We start from the raw sequence: 8,868 nt of genomic DNA, 5'->3' as shown, positions 1-8,868 counted from the left end.
GATATGATGTGTATGGAGGTTGGTGGGGTGGTAGGTGAGGACCAGTGGGGTTCTGTCCTGGTGGCGATTGAAGGGGCGGGGCTCAAGGGCGGAGAAGCGGGAAGTGGAGGAGATGCGGTGTAGAGCATCGTCGATCACGTCTGGGGGGAAATTGCGGTCTTTGAAGAAGGAGGCCATCTGGGTTGTTCGGTATTGGAACTAGTCCTCCTGGGAGCAGATGCGGCGGAGGTGAAGGAATTGGGAATATGGGATGGCGTTTTTACAGCGGGCAGGGTGGGAGGAGGTGTAGTCTAGGTAGCTGTGGGAGTCGGTAGGTTTATAGTACATTTGTTGCCATACGCCCCATGTGCCTGGATAGGTGCAGCCTTAGCAACATTAGCACGGCAGAAATTCACCAAAGATCCTCAGACAGCAACTTCTAAACCCATGACCTTTGAAATCTGGAAGGATAAAGACAGCAGATGCATGGGAATATCACCCCCTGTAAATTCCGCTCCAAGTCATTTGTCATTTGCAATCCTGACTTGGACATATATGTGTGCATGTGTGTGTATAATATATAATAGACAGACAGACAGACAGACAGACAGACAGACACACACAGATAGATACACAGACAGATAGATAGATAGAAATTGCCATTCCTTCTCTGTGGCTGGGTGAACGTGTTGGAACCCAATCCCCCCCAAAGGTATTTTGGGTGCACTGCAGCAGTTCAAGAAAACAGCTCATCCCACCTTCTCAAGGGCAATTGGGAATTCATCACAGATACCTACCAAACCCACAATCCCCATATCGCATGAGACAATAAAAATGAGGCTACGAGGTATCAGATTTAGAAGACTGATGAGGAGGAGTTATTCATTCAGGTGGTGGTCAAACGATGGAGGAAGTCTCATTCCTGATGTAGGGTTTGTGCTCCTTGGATGCTGCTTGACCTGCTGGGCTTTTCCAGCACCACACTCTCAGTTGTGAAAATTTACAGCCCAGGAACAGGCCCTTCAGCCTTCCAAGCCTGAGCCAATCCAACTGTACTGTATAAAACTGTTGGTCAATTCCTAAGCATCTGTATCGCTCGGCTCCCCACCTACTCATGCATCTGTCCAATCATGAATCTACCGTGCCTGCCTCTACCACCTCTGCTGGCAATGCGTTCCAAACGCCCACCACCCACGATGGAATCCATTTCCCTAGAGTGTGGTGGATGACAGGACATTGAATAAATTAAAGGATGATAGAGACAGATTTTTAATCAGTAACTGGTTGAAGAGTAGAGTTGAGGCCTAGATGAGATCAGCCATGGTGGTAAGAGATGTCAAAGCAAGGGGTTGAATTCCCCAGTCTTGCTGCTGAATCTTGCATTCTGATGCTATTACTTAAGTGAGATTCTTCAGCAGTAGCATTAGAGAGTACCATTGAGAAGAGAGACAGAAAGAGAGATGAAGATGCCTTTCCTAAATTTGCAATGATTAATCCTGGTTTTCCCAATTGGAATCATAGAATCCCTATAGTGTAGAAACAGCCCTTCAGTCTAACAAGTCCACACCGACCCTCCAAGGAGAAACCCACCCAGACCCATTCCCCAACCCATTACTCTATCATGTCTAATACACCTAACCCTGCTGGAGGGCTTTTGCCCGAAATGCCGATTTTCCTGCTCCTCCGATGCTGCCTGACCTGCTGTGCTTTTCCAACACCACTCTAATCTAGACTAATGCACCTAGCCTACACACCCCTGAATACTGTGGGACAATTTAGCACGGCCAATCCACTCTAAGCTGCACATCTTCAGATTGTGGGAGGACCCGGAGCACCCGGAGGAAACTCATGCGGACATAGGGGGAGAACATGCAAATTCTACACAGGCAGTCGCACTGAACGTGGAATCAAACATGGATCCCTGTCGCCATGAGGCATCAAATGCAAAATCACAGAACCACCGTGCTGCCTCTGAGCCACCGTGGGGTTGAGGGGATGGTGGTACAGTCTAGCACAAAACAAAAAAAAAGCCCACTGACTCTCCCACTGCACCCAGTGTCAGAACAGGCAGGAGGTTCAGTCCTGGGGGTGACCCACAACAGCGTCACCAGCAGAATCCGACTGTTGGGAGCGCTGGTGCCCCACGCTGGTGCCCCATCAAGTTGCAGGATGACACAAAGCTCTGCCCGAACTCGGAGCAGGAAACTGAAATCCAGCAGCGAAGAGCTGCTTGAATTTGTGAGCAGTGGTCTGTTTGAGCGACGACCTGGGGACATATAGGTGTTCAAAAAGGCATGATGAATTCTCTCCAGGCGTACACATGAGCCTGTGTACTGGACGTAAAGCACAAACACCCTCATCTCTATTTGATTAAATTTAAGAAAAAAAATTACAGAGAGAATAGGACCCCTCAAGACCAAAGTAGACATGTATGTGTTGAACTACAGGAGATGTGCGAGGTTCTCAAACAATATCTGGGGCGGCATGCTGACTCAGTAGTTAGCACTGCTGCCTCACAGCGCCAGGGACACGGGTTTGATTCCAACCTCGGGTGACTGTGTGGAGTTTGCACATTCTCCCTGTGTTTCCTCTGAGTGCTCCAGTTTTTCTCCCACAATCCAAAATGTGCACTTTAGGGTAAATTGACCATGATAAATTGCCCCATAGTGTCAATGGCAAATATAGAATAGGGGAGTGGGTCTGGGCAGGTTACTTTTCAGAGAGTCAGTGTGAACTTGTTGGGCCGAAGGACCTGTTTCCATAATGAAGGGAATCTAAGCTAATTTAGCTTCTCTGGCTTTATCGAGCAGAAAGACATGTAGATTCGGGAATTTAGTGGTCATAACGTGAGGGCAGTTCACAACAGTGTAGAGGAGGTGTTTCATGTATTAGAATTTATGAACATGAGTAATCTCCTTGTCCTGACCAGATATATCCAAGAACACTGCCAGAGGCTAGGGAAGCAATTGTGGGGGCTCTGGCTCATACTTTCGCATCACCGTTAGCTACAGGTGAGGTCCTAGAAGACTGGGCGGGAGCGAATTGTGGCCTTATTCAAGAAGGGCTGCAAAGAAAAATCTGGGAACTGTTGATCAGTGAGCCTAAACTATGTGCTAGGTAAGTTACTTGAGAAGATTCTAAGAGATAAGATATGCATATATTTGGAAAGAAAAGGTTTGATTAGGAATAGTCAGCATAGCTTTGTGCGTGGGAAACCATGGCTTACAAATTTGTGAGAATTCTTTGATGAAGGTTGACGAGCGCAGGGTGGTAGGCGTAGTTGATATGGATTTCAGTAACGCCTTTGATAAGGTTTCATATGGTAGGCTGCTCTCGAAGGTTAGATCACATGCAATCCGGGGAAGCTGGCAAATTGAATACACATTCGGCTTGATGGTAGGAAGCAAAGGGTGATAGTGGAAGGATGCTTGTTGCATTGAAGGCCTGTGACTTGTGGTCTGCCTCAGGGATCGGGGTTGGGCCAGTTGTTATTTTTATCGATATCAATGACTTGGATGAGAATGTAAAAGGCGTGGTTATTAAGTTTGCAGGTGACACTAAAATAGGCGTTATCATGGACAGTGAGGAAGGTTCTCAGAAATTGCAGGTGGGCCTTAATCAGCTGAGGAAGTGGGCAGAGAAATGGGAAATGGATTTTAATATAGATACGTGTCAGGTCTTGCATTTTGAAAAGTCAAATCAAGGTAGGAGTTTCATGGTGAACAGTAGGGCCTCAAGGAGTGGTAGAGATGGACTTTGGAGTTCAGGTGCACGTTTGTCTGCAAGAGGAGTCGCAGGTAAGCTGGGTAGTGAAGGTGGCTTTTGGTACACTGGCCTTCCTCAGTCAGGGTATTTAGTGTGTTGTGCGCTTATTCAAGAAGGGTTGCAAAGAAAAATCTGAGAAGTGTGTTCAAGTGAGCCTCACCTCTGTGTGAGGTAAGTTACTTGAGAAGTTTCTCAGAGAAAGTTATCCATGCATTTCTAAAGTCAGCTTGGTTTTGTGCGCGAGATATCATGCCTTACAAATCCATTAGAGTACTTTGATGAAAGTGACAAAGGCAGTTGACCAGGGCAGTGCAGTAGACGTAATCTATGTGGATTTCAATAAGGCCGTTGCGATGGTTCTACATGGTCGGCGACTCTGACAGCTTAGATCGCATGGAATCCAGAAGGAAGTGCAAATTGAATACACAATTAGCTTGATTGTAGTAAGCAGAGGGTAACAGTGGAAGGATGCGTGTCAGACGAGAAGCTTGTGACTACTGGAGTGCCTTCGAAGTAGGTACTGGGCCCATTGCTGTTTGTTATCTATGTCAATGATTTCGATGAAAATGTAAGCGGCATGATTTGTAAGTTTAGAGATGACAGTAAAAAAGGAGTTATCGTGGACAGTGAGGAAGGTTATCAGAAATTACAGCCGAACCTTGATTAGCTGGGGAACGGAAATGGAAGTTTAATATAGATAAGTGTGAGGTCTTACATTTTGGAAAGTCAAATCAAGGTCGGAGTTTTATGTGAATGGTACGGCCTTCAGGAAGGTAGTGGAACAGAGGCATCCTAGAGTTCAGGTGAATGGTTCTCTGCAAGTGGAGTCACAGGGAGGCAGGATAGTGAAGGCGGTTTTTGGTGCACTGGCCTTCATCAGTCAGGGCATTGAGTAAAGAAGTTGGGAAGTTTTGTTGCAGTTAGACAGGATGTTGGTGAGGCCGTACATGGAGTATTGTGTTCAGTTTTGGTCACCTTGCTTTGGGAAGAATGTTATTAAACTGGAAAGAGCGCAGAATAAACTTACAAAGATGTTGCCAGGACTCAAGGCTCAAGTAATAGGGACAGTTTGGACAAACCAAAACTTTATTCTTTAGAGTATAGGAGATCGAAGTGGGATCCTATAGAACTCTTTAAGATCATGGAGGAATGGATAGGGTGAGCACACTTAGTCTTTTTCCCAGGGTTGGGAATTCGAGGACTAGTGGCCATTAGGTGGTAAGGTAACCACCTAAAATGCATTTGCTGGCAGTTCATTCCACATGCATGCCACCCTCTGCGTAAAAGAAAGTTGCCTCTCAGGTTTCCTTTGATCCTTTCCCCTCTAAACTTAAACTGATTAGATTAAATTAATCTAATCAAATCAGTTTAAGCTTAGAGGGGAAAGGATCAAAGGAAACCTGAGAGGCAACTTTCTTTTACGCAGAGGGTGGCATGCATGTGGAATGAACTGCCAGCAAATGCATTTTAGGTGGTTACCTTACCACCTAATGGCCACTAGTCCTCGAATTCCCAACCCTGGGAAAAAGACTAAGTGTGCTCACCCTATCCATTCCTCCATGATCTTAAAGAGTTCTATAGGATCCCACTTCGATCTCCTATACTCTAAAGAATAAAGTTTTGGTTTGTCCAAACTGTCCCTATTACTTGAGCCTTGAGTCCTGGCAACATCTTTGTAAGTTTATTCTGCGCTCTTTCCAGTTTAATAACATTCTTCCCAAAGCAAGGTGACCAAAACTGAACACAATACTCCATGTACGGCCTCACCAACATCCTGTCTAACTGCAACAAAACTTCCCAACTTCTTTACTCAATGCCCTGACTGATGAAGGCCAGTGCACCAAAAACCGCCTTCACTATCCTGCCTCCCTGTGACTCCACTTGCAGAGAACCATTCACCTGAACTCTAGGATGCCTCTGTTCCACTACCTTCCTGAAGGCCGTACCATTCACATAAAACTCCGACCTTGATTTGACTTTCCAAAATGTAAGACCTCACACTTATCTATATTAAACTTCCATTTCCGTTCCCCAGCTAATCAAGGTTCGGCTGTAATTTCTGATAACCTTCCTCACTGTCCACGATAACTCCTTTTTTACTGTCATCTCTAAACTTACAAATCATGCCGCTTACATTTTCATCGAAATCATTGACATAGATAACAAACAGCAATGGGCCCAGTACCTACTTCGAAGGCACTCCAGTAGTCACAAGCTTCTCGTCTGACACGCATCCTTCCACTGTTACCCTCTGCTTACTACAATCAAGCTAATTGTGTATTCAATTTGCACTTCCTTCTGGATTCCATGCGATCTAAGCTGTCAGAGTCGCCGACCATGTAGAACCATCGCAACGGCCTTATTGAAATCCACATAGATTACGTCTACTGCACTGCCCTGGTCAACTGCCTTTGTCACTTTCATCAAAGTACTCTAATGGATTTGTAAGGCATGATATCTCGCGCACAAAACCAAGCTGACTTTAGAAATGCATGGATAACTTTCTCTGAGAAACTTCTCAAGTAACTTACCTCACACAGAGGTGAGGCTCACTTGAACACACTTCTCAGATTTTTCTTTGCAACCCTTCTTGAATAAGCGCACAACATTCGTGACCCCGTAGTCTTACAGGCCCTCACCCGTGGCTAATAATGATGCACAAATATGAGCCAAGGCCCCCACAATTTCCTCCCTAGCAGTGTTTGTGGATGTATCTGGTCAGGACAAGGAGATTTCACCACATTTATACATTCTAATTCATGCAACACTCCTTTACTGTGAGATGGACTTCGCTCAAGACATGACAACTACATTCCCAAAGTTCCCAAGTCTTTATGTCTTTTTACACGGTAAACACAGAGGAGAAATATGAGTTGAGAACCTCGCCCACCCCCTGCGGTTCTACACACACATGCCCACTTTGGTCCTTGAGGTGTCCACTTCTTTCTCTCGTTACTTTTTTCCTCCGTGAATATATTTCAAGGACCTCCTTGGATTCACCTCAATCTTCTCAGCCAAGGCTATCTCGTGCCTCCTTTTCGCCCTCCTGATTCTCTTTTTCAATAAACTCCTGTATCCTTTACATAACTCCAGGGAACTCTTGATCCCAACAACCTGTACCTGAGCCATACCTCCTTTTTCTGCTGGTTAAGGCCTTGTTACCTTTTGTCATCTAGGGTTTCCTATTCCTGTCGAATTTGCCTTTTACCCTCACAGGAACATATAGACTTTGAATGCTAACTACCTCACTTTTAAAGGCCTCTCAATTGTCAGAAGTCCCTTTGCCTGCAAAACAAACTACTCCAATCTCCCCCTGCAAACTCCTGTCTAATTTCATCAAAATTTCATTGGCCCCAAATTAGACTATGAACTTGTGGACCAGTTTTTTTTCCTTCTCCATAACTATTTTAAAATTAATAGAACTATGATCACTGGTACCAAAGTGCTCCCCCTACTTTTACGTCAGTTACCTCTCCTGCATTATTTCCAAAGAATAGATCGGGTTTTGCCACTTCCAGGGTAGGACTCTCTATATACTGCTTGAGGAAACTTTCCTGAACAGACTTAACAAATTCCATCTCAGCTAAGCCATAGCAGCCCCAGTCCATGTTAAGAAAATTAAAATCCCCTACTATGACAACCATATTGTTCCAGCAAGTCTGCCCAATCTCCCTGTATATTTGTTCCTCTAATTCCCATTGACTCTTTGGGGCCTATAGTAAAACATCAATAACGTCACCATCCCCTTCTTGTTTCTTAGCTCCTCCCATAAAGTCTCACTTATTTAGTCTCTGATTACCAATGTGATCCTTGCCTTAATCAAAAATGCAACTCCTCTTCCATTCTTTCTACCTGCACTGTCGCAACTGAAGCACCTGTACACTGGTATATTGAACTGCCTGTCCTGTCCTGACCTTCGCCATGTTTCTGTAATCTAATATCCCAGTGTACCTATCCACGCCTTGAGTTCATCGACCTGACATATCAGGCCTTTGCATTAGAAATACATACAATTAAATCCAACAGACTTTCCTTACTCCCTTCTGTGTTCCAGCCTGAACTGTCCCTTCACTTTTCTATTACTGTATCTCCTTCCAACCTCGCACTTGCCTCCCTGTTGTTAAGGATCCCACCCCTTGCCAATCTAGTTTAAACCTTCCCTTTAACCCCACAGTTTAATTACTACTGCTTCCTGTTTTCCAAAGGAATCAGACTCTGGAATTCCGTCATTTTCATGGCGTGCAACAGGTCAAAACGTTACCATTTTCCCTCGGGCTGTTAGGAACAGAGGATATCGTGTGGCCAGCCTGTGAGTCCCACTTCCGATGAAAGCATGAGAAAAAAGAAACACAATTTCTTTGCATTTCCATTCACTCACTATTTCTGTAGACTAACTCAATGTGATTAATCTCCAAGGACACATAGTTCCCTCTGTACCTCAGACTTATAGAGTCATAAAGACGTACAGCACACCAACAGGCCCTTCGGTACAACTGACTAGATATCCGAAATAAGCCTAGTCCCATTTTCCAGCATTACGCCAATATCCCTCTAAGACCATCCTATTCATACTGGCATCGAGATACCTTGTATTTGTTGTAATTGTACTAGCATCTACCACTTCGTCTGGCAGCTCATTCCATACACGCATCACCCTCTGCATGAAAACATTGCTGCTTACGTCACTTTTGAATCTGTCTCCTCACATCTTAAACCTATGACCTGTAATTTTGGAGTATCCTAACCTGAGGCAAAGACCTTGCCTGTTTACCCTTTTCATGCCCATCATGATTTTCTAAACCTCTAAAATGTCACCCCTCAATCTCCGACACTTCAGGGAAAATAGCCCCAGGCTGTTGCATTCAGCCTCTCCCTATAGCTGAAACCCTCTGATCAGTGTAGATTTTTTCCGAACTCTTTCAAGTTTCACGACATCTTTCCTATAGCAGGGAGACCAGAATTGCAGGCAGTATTACAATAGTACCTAACCAATATCCTGTACAACCCCAACATGATCTCCCAACCTCTATACTGAATACTGACTTCTTCAATACCCTGTAGACCTGCGATTCCACTTCCAAGTAAGTAAGAAGCTGCACTCCAAGGTATCCTTTTTATTGATTA

This window comes from Chiloscyllium plagiosum, chromosome 49 (genome assembly GCF_004010195.1).
Source record: "Chiloscyllium plagiosum isolate BGI_BamShark_2017 chromosome 49, ASM401019v2, whole genome shotgun sequence".
NCBI classification, from domain to species: Eukaryota; Metazoa; Chordata; class Chondrichthyes; order Orectolobiformes; family Hemiscylliidae; genus Chiloscyllium; species Chiloscyllium plagiosum.
The sequence above is the reverse complement of the archived record's forward strand: the minus strand, read 5'-3'. Positions refer to the sequence as shown.